A 12,759-nucleotide genomic window follows, 5' to 3' on the forward strand; every position below is an offset into this window, starting at 1 on the left:
GCTGCCAGGCTTTCCGGCCAGCCGGCTGGAAGCAGTGCGCAGGAAGGGGAGGGGCATGCAAATACTAGAAAGAGGACAACGTGGGTATGCAAAGTGACGCCTAATGAGGCGACAGCCGAGGAGGACTCTGGGAGCCGGGGGAAGGCCTGAGGCCGGGGCCTCCTTTCCACCGGCACATGCTGAGCTCTTGCCGGGAGTCAGTAAAAGAGGCGAAAGGGCGGCCAGCGACGGTGAGAGGGAAGACCCCGGTCCGGGTGACCAAGGTAGATTTCTTCGGGAGGCGTTAATTCTGCCACCATTCTGGTTATCGCTTCTCGGCCCTAGGGGAGGGCGGTCAGTTGGGATGTTTTCATTGGACTTTGTGGGTCAATGATATTCCCAATACGGTGAAACGAGATTCGGAACGGAAAGTGACGGAATCGTGACGAAATATGACAGAAATGTCATAACGTTTTTAGTAGCCTGGCATGCTGGACTGTCGGGCAGGAACCCCAGTGGGGACTGACTGGCAGGCCGGCTGAATGGCGATTTTTTACGTAGGTCAGCAGGCGAGACTGGGCTGCTGTGCCAACCGGCTTGGGCTGACACCTGGGCTGATGACCTTGGATGGAACGACAGGGCCGAACGGCATGGCTGGAAGGCTAAGTCGCCCCCCTGTCCAGGTGAACCCTCCTAGGTCCGACCGGCACAAGGCCAACCAGCTAATGGCTGTCTGCGGATTGGTTCCCCGCTTTCAGCTGGGCTGGTTGGCTGCTGGGTGGAGGTAGTAGCAGGACAGACCGGGGTTGGCTGAAAAGATAAGCCATGCCTAGTACCCCCTGGGCAAGTAGGCCAGGCGAGACGGCTCGGGTGAAGGGCGAGGCCGGCGGGTGTGGCAGACTGGCCAGACCTGCTGACTGAGGGTGTGACGGGTAGGAAAAAAAAAAAAAAAAAAAAAATCTGTTCTCATCAGTTTAATATCTGATACGTCCTCTATCTGGGGACCATATATTAAATTGATTTTTGGAACAGGGAGATGGAATAGGAGCTTGCTCTGTCCACTCCACGCATCAACCTGGTATTGCAGTACCTCCAGGAATGGTGCACTTCCCCACCCGGGGAAAACAATGCTGTTGAAAAATAGACGAGAAAACGAAAGTAGCGCTTCACTACCAAACCCTGTAAAGTGGCGCTATTGTGTTTGCCTGTGAATAAAAGCAAAGTGGTCACTGTGTCTTGCCTTAATTATGTATGTATTTTACTTAATTGCCACTTTGCGGCCACCCGGCCGTGCGTTATTTATTTATTTATTTTTCAACTTTTTTTTCTTTGTTTTTTTCCCCTTCTCCATCCAGACGCTGCACTTTGAAAAGAGACAAACGTGGGAAAAAGACTGTTTTTGCAGCAGCAGAGTTTCATTGGTTTTTGGATCCATTTCACTGGGGAACGAATGGAGGAAGGTTCTCAGCAAGTCACAAGGATGGATGGAGGGAGGGAGGGAGGGAGGGAGGGAAGCAGGGAGGGAGGGAAGCAGGGAGGGAGGGAAGCAGGCAGGCAGGCAGGCAGGCAGGCAGGCAGGCCGAGAAGTGGGCACTGCCCTTGGCTTCTCTGAGCAAGAAGAAAAATACAGAGTACTTTTCCTTCTCTGCCCGCCCCGCCCGTCCCCGAACGGCCACGAACGGCCAAGCCTTATTTATAGGCCTCAGGCTGCAGGGGAGCAGTGTCCCAGGCAAGCGAGGGCGAGGGTCCGGCCACTTCCGGTCAGGGAGCTGTCCAGGGCTTCCTGGCCTGATTCCCAGCATCCCCTGGCTGCCAGGCTTTCCGGCCAGCCGGCTGGAAGCAGTGCGCAGGAAGGGGAGGGGCATGCAAATACTAGAAAGAGGACAACGTGGGTATGCAAAGTGACGCCTAATGAGGCGACAGCCGAGGAGGACTCTGGGAGCCGGGGGAAGGCCTGAGGCCGGGGCCTCCTTTCCACCGGCACATGCTGAGCTCTTGCCGGGAGTCAGTAAAAGAGGCGAAAGGGCGGCCAGCGACGGTGAGAGGGAAGACCCCGGTCCGGGTGACCAAGGTAGATTTCTTCGGGAGGCGTTAATTCTGCCACCATTCTGGTTATCGCTTCTCGGCCTTTTGGCTAAGATCAAGTGTAGTATCTGTTCTTATCAGTTTAATATCTGATACGTCCTCTATCTGGGGACCATATATTAAATTGATTTTTGGAACAGGGAGATGGAATAGGAGCTTGCTCTGTCCACTCCACGCATCAACCTGGTATTGCAGTACCTCCAGGAATGGTGCACTTCCCCACCCGGGGAAAACAATGCTGTTGAAAAATAGACGAGAAAACGAAAGTAGCGCTTCACTACCAAACCCTGTAAAGTGGCGCTATTGTGTTTGCCTGTGAATAAAAGCAAAGTGGTCACTGTGTCTTGCCTTAATTATGTATGTATTTTACTTAATTGCCACTTTGCGGCCACCCGGCCGTGCGTTATTTATTTATTTATTTTTCAACTTTTTTTTCTTTGTTTTTTTCCCCTTCTCCATCCAGACGCTGCACTTTGAAAAGAGACAAACGTGGGAAAAAGACTGTTTTTGCAGCAGCAGAGTTTCATTGGTTTTTGGATCCATTTCACTGGGGAACGAATGGAGGAAGGTTCTCAGCAAGTCACAAGGATGGATGGAGGGAGGGAGGGAGGGAGGGAAGCAGGGAGGGAGGGAAGCAGGGAGGGAGGGAAGCAGGGAGGGAGGGAAGCAGGCAGGCAGGCAGGCAGGCAGGCAGGCAGGCCGAGAAGTGGGCACTGCCCTTGGCTTCTCTGAGCAAGAAGAAAAATACAGAGTACTTTTCCTTCTCTGCCCGCCCCGCCCGTCCCCGAACGGCCACGAACGGCCAAGCCTTATTTATAGGCCTCAGGCTGCAGGGGAGCAGTGTCCCAGGCAAGCGAGGGCGAGGGTCCGGCCACTTCCGGTCAGGGAGCTGTCCAGGGCTTCCTGGCCTGATTCCCAGCATCCCCTGGCTGCCAGGCTTTCCGGCCAGCCGGCTGGAAGCAGTGCGCAGGAAGGGGAGGGGCATGCAAATACTAGAAAGAGGACAACGTGGGTATGCAAAGTGACGCCTAATGAGGCGACAGCCGAGGAGGACTCTGGGAGCCGGGGGAAGGCCTGAGGCCGGGGCCTCCTTTCCACCGGCACATGCTGAGCTCTTGCCGGGAGTCAGTAAAAGAGGCGAAAGGGCGGCCAGCGACGGTGAGAGGGAAGACCCCGGTCCGGGTGACCAAGGTAGATTTCTTCGGGAGGCGTTAATTCTGCCACCATTCTGGTTATCGCTTCTCGGCCTTTTGGCTAAGATCAAGTGTAGTATCTGTTCTTATCAGTTTAATATCTGATACGTCCTCTATCTGGGGACCATATATTAAATTGATTTTTGGAACAGGGAGATGGAATAGGAGCTTGCTCTGTCCACTCCACGCATCAACCTGGTATTGCAGTACCTCCAGGAATGGTGCACTTCCCCACCCGGGGAAAACAATGCTGTTGAAAAATAGACGAGAAAACGAAAGTAGCGCTTCACTACCAAACCCTGTAAAGTGGCGCTATTGTGTTTGCCTGTGAATAAAAGCAAAGTGGTCACTGTGTCTTGCCTTAATTATGTATGTATTTTACTTAATTGCCACTTTGCGGCCACCCGGCCGTGCGTTATTTATTTATTTATTTTTCAACTTTTTTTTCTTTGTTTTTTTCCCCTTCTCCATCCAGACGCTGCACTTTGAAAAGAGACAAACGTGGGAAAAAGACTGTTTTTGCAGCAGCAGAGTTTCATTGGTTTTTGGATCCATTTCACTGGGGAACGAATGGAGGAAGGTTCTCAGCAAGTCACAAGGATGGATGGAGGGAGGGAGGGAGGGAGGGAGGGAAGCAGGGAGGGAGGGAAGCAGGGAGGGAGGGAAGCAGGCAGGCAGGCAGGCAGGCAGGCAGGCAGGCCGAGAAGTGGGCACTGCCCTTGGCTTCTCTGAGCAAGAAGAAAAATACAGAGTACTTTTCCTTCTCTGCCCGCCCCGCCCGTCCCCGAACGGCCACGAACGGCCAAGCCTTATTTATAGGCCTCAGGCTGCAGGGGAGCAGTGTCCCAGGCAAGCGAGGGCGAGGGTCCGGCCACTTCCGGTCAGGGAGCTGTCCAGGGCTTCCTGGCCTGATTCCCAGCATCCCCTGGCTGCCAGGCTTTCCGGCCAGCCGGCTGGAAGCAGTGCGCAGGAAGGGGAGGGGCATGCAAATACTAGAAAGAGGACAACGTGGGTATGCAAAGTGACGCCTAATGAGGCGACAGCCGAGGAGGACTCTGGGAGCCGGGGGAAGGCCTGAGGCCGGGGCCTCCTTTCCACCGGCACATGCTGAGCTCTTGCCGGGAGTCAGTAAAAGAGGCGAAAGGGCGGCCAGCGACGGTGAGAGGGAAGACCCCGGTCCGGGTGACCAAGGTAGATTTCTTCGGGAGGCGTTAATTCTGCCACCATTCTGGTTATCGCTTCTCGGCCTTTTGGCTAAGATCAAGTGTAGTACCACTTGCCTCCCCTAGGGGAGGGCGGTCAGTTGGGATGTTTTCATTGAACTTCGTGGGTCAATGATATTCCCAACACGGTGAAATGAGATTCGGAACGGAATCTGACGGAATCGTGACGAAATATGACAGAAATGTCATAATGCATATGACAGCAATGTCATAACGTTTTTAGTAGCCTGGCATGCTGGACTGTCGGGCAGGAACCCCAGTGGGGACTGACTGGCAGGCCGGCTGAATGGTGATTTTTTACGTAGGTCAGCAGGCGAGACTGGGCTGCTGTGCCAACCGGCTTGGGCTGACACCCGGGCTGATGACCTTGGATGGAACGACAGGGCCGAACGGCATGGCTGGAAGGCTAAGTCGCCCCCCTGTCCAGGCGAACCCTCCTAGGTCCGACCGGCACAAGGCCAACCAGCTAATGGCTGTCTGCGGATTGGTTCCCCGCTTTCAGCTGGGCTGGTTGGCTGCTGGGTGGAGGTAGTAGCAGGACAGACCGGGGTTGGCTGAAAAGATAAGCCATGCCTAGTACCCCCTGGGCAAGTAGGCCAGGCGAGACGGCTCGGGTGAAGGGCGAGGCCGGCGGGTGTGGCAGACTGGCCAGACCTGCTGACTGAGGGTGTGACGGGTAGGACAAAAAAAAAAAAAAAAAAAAAATCTGTTCTTATCAGTTTAATATCTGATACGTCCTCTATCTGGGGACCATATATTAAATTGATTTTTGGAACAGGGAGATGGAATAGGAGCTTGCTCTGTCCACTCCACGCATCAACCTGGTATTGCAGTACCTCCAGGAATGGTGCTCTTCCCCACCCGGGGAAAACAATGCTGTTGAAAAATAGACGAGAAAACGAAAGTAGCGCTTCACTACCAAACCCTGTAAAGTGGCGCTATTGTGTTTGCCTGTGAATAAAAGCAAAGTGGTCACTGTGTCTTGCCTTAATTATGTATGTATTTTACTTAATTGCCACTTTGCGGCCACCCGGCCGTGCGTTATTTATTTATTTATTTTTCAACTTTTTTTTCTTTGTTTTTTTCCCCTTCTCCATCCAGACGCTGCACTTTGAAAAGAGACAAACGTGGGAAAAAGACTGTTTTTGCAGCAGCAGAGTTTCATTGGTTTTTGGATCCATTTCACTGGGGAACGAATGGAGGAAGGTTCTCAGCAAGTCACAAGGATGGATGGAGGGAGGGAGGGAGGGAGGGAAGCAGGGAGGGAGGGAAGCAGGGAGGGAGGGAAGCAGGGAGGGAGGGAAGCAGGCAGGCAGGCAGGCAGGCAGGCAGGCAGGCCGAGAAGTGGGCACTGCCCTTGGCTTCTCTGAGCAAGAAGAAAAATACAGAGTACTTTTCCTTCTCTGCCCGCCCCGCCCGTCCCCGAACGGCCACGAACGGCCAAGCCTTATTTATAGGCCTCAGGCTGCAGGGGAGCAGTGTCCCAGGCAAGCGAGGGCGAGGGTCCGGCCACTTCCGGTCAGGGAGCTGTCCAGGGCTTCCTGGCCTGATTCCCAGCATCCCCTGGCTGCCAGGCTTTCCGGCCAGCCGGCTGGAAGCAGTGCGCAGGAAGGGGAGGGGCATGCAAATACTAGAAAGAGGACAACGTGGGTATGCAAAGTGACGCCTAATGAGGCGACAGCCGAGGAGGACTCTGGGAGCCGGGGGAAGGCCTGAGGCCGGGGCCTCCTTTCCACCGGCACATGCTGAGCTCTTGCCGGGAGTCAGTAAAAGAGGCGAAAGGGCGGCCAGCGACGGTGAGAGGGAAGACCCCGGTCCGGGTGACCAAGGTAGATTTCTTCGGGAGGCGTTAATTCTGCCACCATTCTGGTTATCGCTTCTCGGCCCTAGGGGAGGGCGGTCAGTTGGGATGTTTTCATTGGACTTTGTGGGTCAATGATATTCCCAATACGGTGAAACGAGATTCGGAACGGAAAGTGACGGAATCGTGACGAAATATGACAGAAATGTCATAACGTTTTTAGTAGCCTGGCATGCTGGACTGTCGGGCAGGAACCCCAGTGGGGACTGACTGGCAGGCCGGCTGAATGGCGATTTTTTACGTAGGTCAGCAGGCGAGACTGGGCTGCTGTGCCAACCGGCTTGGGCTGACACCTGGGCTGATGACCTTGGATGGAACGACAGGGCCGAACGGCATGGCTGGAAGGCTAAGTCGCCCCCCTGTCCAGGTGAACCCTCCTAGGTCCGACCGGCACAAGGCCAACCAGCTAATGGCTGTCTGCGGATTGGTTCCCCGCTTTCAGCTGGGCTGGTTGGCTGCTGGGTGGAGGTAGTAGCAGGACAGACCGGGGTTGGCTGAAAAGATAAGCCATGCCTAGTACCCCCTGGGCAAGTAGGCCAGGCGAGACGGCTCGGGTGAAGGGCGAGGCCGGCGGGTGTGGCAGACTGGCCAGACCTGCTGACTGAGGGTGTGACGGGTAGGAAAAAAAAAAAAAAAAAAAAAATCTGTTCTTATCAGTTTAATATCTGATACGTCCTCTATCTGGGGACCATATATTAAATTGATTTTTGGAACAGGGAGATGGAATAGGAGCTTGCTCTGTCCACTCCACGCATCAACCTGGTATTGCAGTACCTCCAGGAATGGTGCACTTCCCCACCCGGGGAAAACAATGCTGTTGAAAAATAGACGAGAAAACGAAAGTAGCGCTTCACTACCAAACCCTGTAAAGTGGCGCTATTGTGTTTGCCTGTGAATAAAAGCAAAGTGGTCACTGTGTCTTGCCTTAATTATGTATGTATTTTACTTAATTGCCACTTTGCGGCCACCCGGCCGTGCGTTATTTATTTATTTATTTTTCAACTTTTTTTTCTTTGTTTTTTTCCCCTTCTCCATCCAGACGCTGCACTTTGAAAAGAGACAAACGTGGGAAAAAGACTGTTTTTGCAGCAGCAGAGTTTCATTGGTTTTTGGATCCATTTCACTGGGGAACGAATGGAGGAAGGTTCTCAGCAAGTCACAAGGATGGATGGAGGGAGGGAGGGAGGGAGGGAGGGAAGCAGGGAGGGAGGGAAGCAGGGAGGGAGGGAAGCAGGCAGGCAGGCAGGCAGGCAGGCAGGCAGGCAGGCCGAGAAGTGGGCACTGCCCTTGGCTTCTCTGAGCAAGAAGAAAAATACAGAGTACTTTTCCTTCTCTGCCCGCCCCGCCCGTCCCCGAACGGCCACGAACGGCCAAGCCTTATTTATAGGCCTCAGGCTGCAGGGGAGCAGTGTCCCAGGCAAGCGAGGGCGAGGGTCCGGCCAGGGAGCTGTCCAGGGCTTCCTGGCCTGATTCCCAGCATCCCCTGGCTGCCAGGCTTTCCGGCCAGCCGGCTGGAAGCAGTGCGCAGGAAGGGGAGGGGCATGCAAATACTAGAAAGAGGACAACGTGGGTATGCAAAGTGACGCCTAATGAGGCGACAGCCGAGGAGGACTCTGGGAGCCGGGGGAAGGCCTGAGGCCGGGGCCTCCTTTCCACCGGCACATGCTGAGCTCTTGCCGGGAGTCAGTAAAAGAGGCGAAAGGGCGGCCAGCGACGGTGAGAGGGAAGACCCCGGTCCGGGTGACCAAGGTAGATTTCTTCGGGAGGCGTTAATTCTGCCACCATTCTGGTTATCGCTTCTCGGCCTTTTGGCTAAGATCAAGTGTAGTCGAAAGGCGAAAGGGCGGCCAGCGACGGTGAGAGGGAAGACCCCGGTCCGGGTGACCAAGGTAGATTTCTTCGGGAGGCGTTAATTCTGCCACCATTCTGGTTATCGCTTCTCGGCCTTTTGGCTAAGATCAAGTGTAGTATCTGTTCTTATCAGTTTAATATCTGATACGTCCTCTATCTGGGGACCATATATTAAATTGATTTTTGGAACAGGGAGATGGAATAGGAGCTTGCTCTGTCCACTCCACGCATCAACCTGGTATTGCAGTACCTCCAGGAATGGTGCTCTTCCCCACCCGGGGAAAACAATGCTGTTGAAAAATAGACGAGAAAACGAAAGTAGCGCTTCACTACCAAACCCTGTAAAGTGGCGCTATTGTGTTTGCCTGTGAATAAAAGCAAAGTGGTCACTGTGTCTTGCCTTAATTATGTATGTATTTTACTTAATTGCCACTTTGCGGCCACCCGGCCGTGCGTTATTTATTTATTTATTTTTCAACTTTTTTTTCTTTGTTTTTTTCCCCTTCTCCATCCAGACGCTGCACTTTGAAAAGAGACAAACGTGGGAAAAAGACTGTTTTTGCAGCAGCAGAGTTTCATTGGTTTTTGGATCCATTTCACTGGGGAACGAATGGAGGAAGGTTCTCAGCAAGTCACAAGGATGGATGGAGGGAGGGAGGGAGGGAGGGAAGCAGGGAGGGAGGGAAGCAGGGAGGGAGGGAAGCAGGGAGGGAGGGAAGCAGGCAGGCAGGCAGGCAGGCAGGCAGGCAGGCCGAGAAGTGGGCACTGCCCTTGGCTTCTCTGAGCAAGAAGAAAAATACAGAGTACTTTTCCTTCTCTGCCCGCCCCGCCCGTCCCCGAACGGCCACGAACGGCCAAGCCTTATTTATAGGCCTCAGGCTGCAGGGGAGCAGTGTCCCAGGCAAGCGAGGGCGAGGGTCCGGCCACTTCCGGTCAGGGAGCTGTCCAGGGCTTCCTGGCCTGATTCCCAGCATCCCCTGGCTGCCAGGCTTTCCGGCCAGCCGGCTGGAAGCAGTGCGCAGGAAGGGGAGGGGCATGCAAATACTAGAAAGAGGACAACGTGGGTATGCAAAGTGACGCCTAATGAGGCGACAGCCGAGGAGGACTCTGGGAGCCGGGGGAAGGCCTGAGGCCGGGGCCTCCTTTCCACCGGCACATGCTGAGCTCTTGCCGGGAGTCAGTAAAAGAGGCGAAAGGGCGGCCAGCGACGGTGAGAGGGAAGACCCCGGTCCGGGTGACCAAGGTAGATTTCTTCGGGAGGCGTTAATTCTGCCACCATTCTGGTTATCGCTTCTCGGCCCTAGGGGAGGGCGGTCAGTTGGGATGTTTTCATTGGACTTTGTGGGTCAATGATATTCCCAATACGGTGAAACGAGATTCGGAACGGAAAGTGACGGAATCGTGACGAAATATGACAGAAATGTCATAACGTTTTTAGTAGCCTGGCATGCTGGACTGTCGGGCAGGAACCCCAGTGGGGACTGACTGGCAGGCCGGCTGAATGGCGATTTTTTACGTAGGTCAGCAGGCGAGACTGTCTGCGGATTGGTTCCCCGCTTTCAGCTGGGCTGGTTGGCTGCTGGGTGGAGGTAGTAGCAGGACAGACCGGGGTTGGCTGAAAAGATAAGCCATGCCTAGTACCCCCTGGGCAAGTAGGCCAGGCGAGACGGCTCGGGTGAAGGGCGAGGCCGGCGGGTGTGGCAGACTGGCCAGACCTGCTGACTGAGGGTGTGACGGGTAGGAAAAAAAAAAAAAAAAAAAAAATCTGTTCTTATCAGTTTAATATCTGATACGTCCTCTATCTGGGGACCATATATTAAATTGATTTTTGGAACAGGGAGATGGAATAGGAGCTTGCTCTGTCCACTCCACGCATCAACCTGGTATTGCAGTACCTCCAGGAATGGTGCACTTCCCCACCCGGGGAAAACAATGCTGTTGAAAAATAGACGAGAAAACGAAAGTAGCGCTTCACTACCAAACCCTGTAAAGTGGCGCTATTGTGTTTGCCTGTGAATAAAAGCAAAGTGGTCACTGTGTCTTGCCTTAATTATGTATGTATTTTACTTAATTGCCACTTTGCGGCCACCCGGCCGTGCGTTATTTATTTATTTATTTTTCAACTTTTTTTTCTTTGTTTTTTTCCCCTTCTCCATCCAGACGCTGCACTTTGAAAAGAGACAAACGTGGGAAAAAGACTGTTTTTGCAGCAGCAGAGTTTCATTGGTTTTTGGATCCATTTCACTGGGGAACGAATGGAGGAAGGTTCTCAGCAAGTCACAAGGATGGATGGAGGGAGGGAGGGAGGGAGGGAGGGAAGCAGGGAGGGAGGGAAGCAGGGAGGGAGGGAAGCAGGCAGGCAGGCAGGCAGGCAGGCAGGCAGGCAGGCAGGCCGAGAAGTGGGCACTGCCCTTGGCTTCTCTGAGCAAGAAGAAAAATACAGAGTACTTTTCCTTCTCTGCCCGCCCCGCCCGTCCCCGAACGGCCACGAACGGCCAAGCCTTATTTATAGGCCTCAGGCTGCAGGGGAGCAGTGTCCCAGGCAAGCGAGGGCGAGGGTCCGGCCACTTCCGGTCAGGGAGCTGTCCAGGGCTTCCTGGCCTGATTCCCAGCATCCCCTGGCTGCCAGGCTTTCCGGCCAGCCGGCTGGAAGCAGTGCGCAGGAAGGGGAGGGGCATGCAAATACTAGAAAGAGGACAACGTGGGTATGCAAAGTGACGCCTAATGAGGCGACAGCCGAGGAGGACTCTGGGAGCCGGGGGAAGGCCTGAGGCCGGGGCCTCCTTTCCACCGGCACATGCTGAGCTCTTGCCGGGAGTCAGTAAAAGAGGCGAAAGGGCGGCCAGCGACGGTGAGAGGGAAGACCCCGGTCCGGGTGACCAAGGTAGATTTCTTCGGGAGGCGTTAATTCTGCCACCATTCTGGTTATCGCTTCTCGGCCTTTTGGCTAAGATCAAGTGTAGTCTATCTGGGGACCATATATTAAATTGATTTTTGGAACAGGGAGATGGAATAGGAGCTTGCTCTGTCCACTCCACGCATCAACCTGGTATTGCAGTACCTCCAGGAATGGTGCACTTCCCCACCCGGGGAAAACAATGCTGTTGAAAAATAGACGAGAAAACGAAAGTAGCGCTTCACTACCAAACCCTGTAAAGTGGCGCTATTGTGTTTGCCTGTGAATAAAAGCAAAGTGGTCACTGTGTCTTGCCTTAATTATGTATGTATTTTACTTAATTGCCACTTTGCGGCCACCCGGCCGTGCGTTATTTATTTATTTATTTTTCAACTTTTTTTTCTTTGTTTTTTTCCCCTTCTCCATCCAGACGCTGCACTTTGAAAAGAGACAAACGTGGGAAAAAGACTGTTTTTGCAGCAGCAGAGTTTCATTGGTTTTTGGATCCATTTCACTAGGGAACGAATGGAGGAAGGTTCTCAGCAAGTCACAAGGATGGATGGAGGGAGGGAGGGAGGGAGGGAAGCAGGGAGGGAGGGAAGCAGGGAGGGAGGGAAGCAGGGAGGGAGGGAAGCAGGCAGGCAGGCAGGCAGGCAGGCAGGCAGGCAGGCCGAGAAGTGGGCACTGCCCTTGGCTTCTCTGAGCAAGAAGAAAAATACAGAGTACTTTTCCTTCTCTGCCCGCCCCGCCCGTCCCCGAACGGCCACGAACGGCCAAGCCTTATTTATAGGCCTCAGGCTGCAGGGGAGCAGTGTCCCAGGCAAGCGAGGGCGAGGGTCCGGCCACTTCCGGTCAGGGAGCTGTCCAGGGCTTCCTGGCCTGATTCCCAGCATCCCCTGGCTGCCAGGCTTTCCGGCCAGCCGGCTGGAAGCAGTGCGCAGGAAGGGGAGGGGCATGCAAATACTAGAAAGAGGACAACGTGGGTATGCAAAGTGACGCCTAATGAGGCGACAGCCGAGGAGGACTCTGGGAGCCGGGGGAAGGCCTGAGGCCGGGGCCTCCTTTCCACCGGCACATGCTGAGCTCTTGCCGGGAGTCAGTAAAAGAGGCGAAAGGGCGGCCAGCGACGGTGAGAGGGAAGACCCCGGTCCGGGTGACCAAGGTAGATTTCTTCGGGAGGCGTTAATTCTGCCACCATTTCCCAACACGGTGAAATGAGATTCGGAACGGAATCTGACGGAATCGTGACGAAATATGACAGAAATGTCATAATGCATATGACAGCAATGTCATAACGTTTTTAGTAGCCTGGCATGCTGGACTGTCGGGCAGGAACCCCAGTGGGGACTGACTGGCAGGCCGGCTGAATGGTGATTTTTTACGTAGGTCAGCAGGCGAGACTGGGCTGCTGTGCCAACCGGCTTGGGCTGACACCCGGGCTGATGACCTTGGATGGAACGACAGGGCCGAACGGCATGGCTGGAAGGCTAAGTCGCCCCCCTGTCCAGGCGAACCCTCCTAGGTTCGACCGGCACAAGGCCAACCAGCTAATGGCTGTCTGCGGATTGGTTCCCCGCTTTCAGCTGGGCTGGTTGGCTGCTGGGTGGAGGTAGTAGCAGGACAGACCGGGGTTGGCTGAAAAGATAAGCCATGCCTAGTACCTCCTGGGCA

The 12,759-nt window shown here is 54.3% G+C and overlaps 3 non-coding genes and 5 pseudogenes across 3 annotated transcripts; all 8 read left to right on the plus strand.

The window, feature by feature from the left end:
* The first annotated feature begins 885 nt into the window (after positions 1-885).
* On the plus strand, positions 886-1,091 carry LOC147707623 (U2 spliceosomal RNA; annotated as a pseudogene).
* Positions 1,092-2,093: 1,002 nt separating this feature from the next.
* LOC147707624 (U2 spliceosomal RNA) lies at positions 2,094-2,284 on the plus strand. The gene has a single exon (XR_015297059.1). It is a non-coding gene; the product is annotated as a U2 spliceosomal RNA (small nuclear RNA).
* A 1,014-nt stretch (positions 2,285-3,298) lies between these two features.
* On the plus strand, positions 3,299-3,489 carry LOC147707625 (U2 spliceosomal RNA). Its single transcript, XR_015297060.1, has one exon. It is a non-coding gene; the product is annotated as a U2 spliceosomal RNA (small nuclear RNA).
* A 1,641-nt stretch (positions 3,490-5,130) lies between these two features.
* On the plus strand, positions 5,131-5,338 carry LOC147707626 (U2 spliceosomal RNA; annotated as a pseudogene).
* Positions 5,339-6,931: 1,593 nt separating this feature from the next.
* On the plus strand, positions 6,932-7,137 carry LOC147707627 (U2 spliceosomal RNA; annotated as a pseudogene).
* A 1,136-nt stretch (positions 7,138-8,273) lies between these two features.
* On the plus strand, positions 8,274-8,464 carry LOC147707628 (U2 spliceosomal RNA). The gene has a single exon (XR_015297065.1). It is a non-coding gene; the product is annotated as a U2 spliceosomal RNA (small nuclear RNA).
* Positions 8,465-9,903: 1,439 nt separating this feature from the next.
* Positions 9,904-10,109, plus strand: LOC147707629 (U2 spliceosomal RNA; annotated as a pseudogene).
* Positions 10,110-11,119: 1,010 nt separating this feature from the next.
* LOC147707630 (U2 spliceosomal RNA) lies at positions 11,120-11,275 on the plus strand (annotated as a pseudogene).
* Positions 11,276-12,759: the final 1,484 nt, after the last annotated feature.

Source organism: Lissotriton vulgaris, chromosome 6, assembly GCF_964263255.1.
Source record: "Lissotriton vulgaris chromosome 6, aLisVul1.2, whole genome shotgun sequence".
Taxonomy (NCBI): Eukaryota; Metazoa; Chordata; class Amphibia; order Caudata; family Salamandridae; genus Lissotriton; species Lissotriton vulgaris.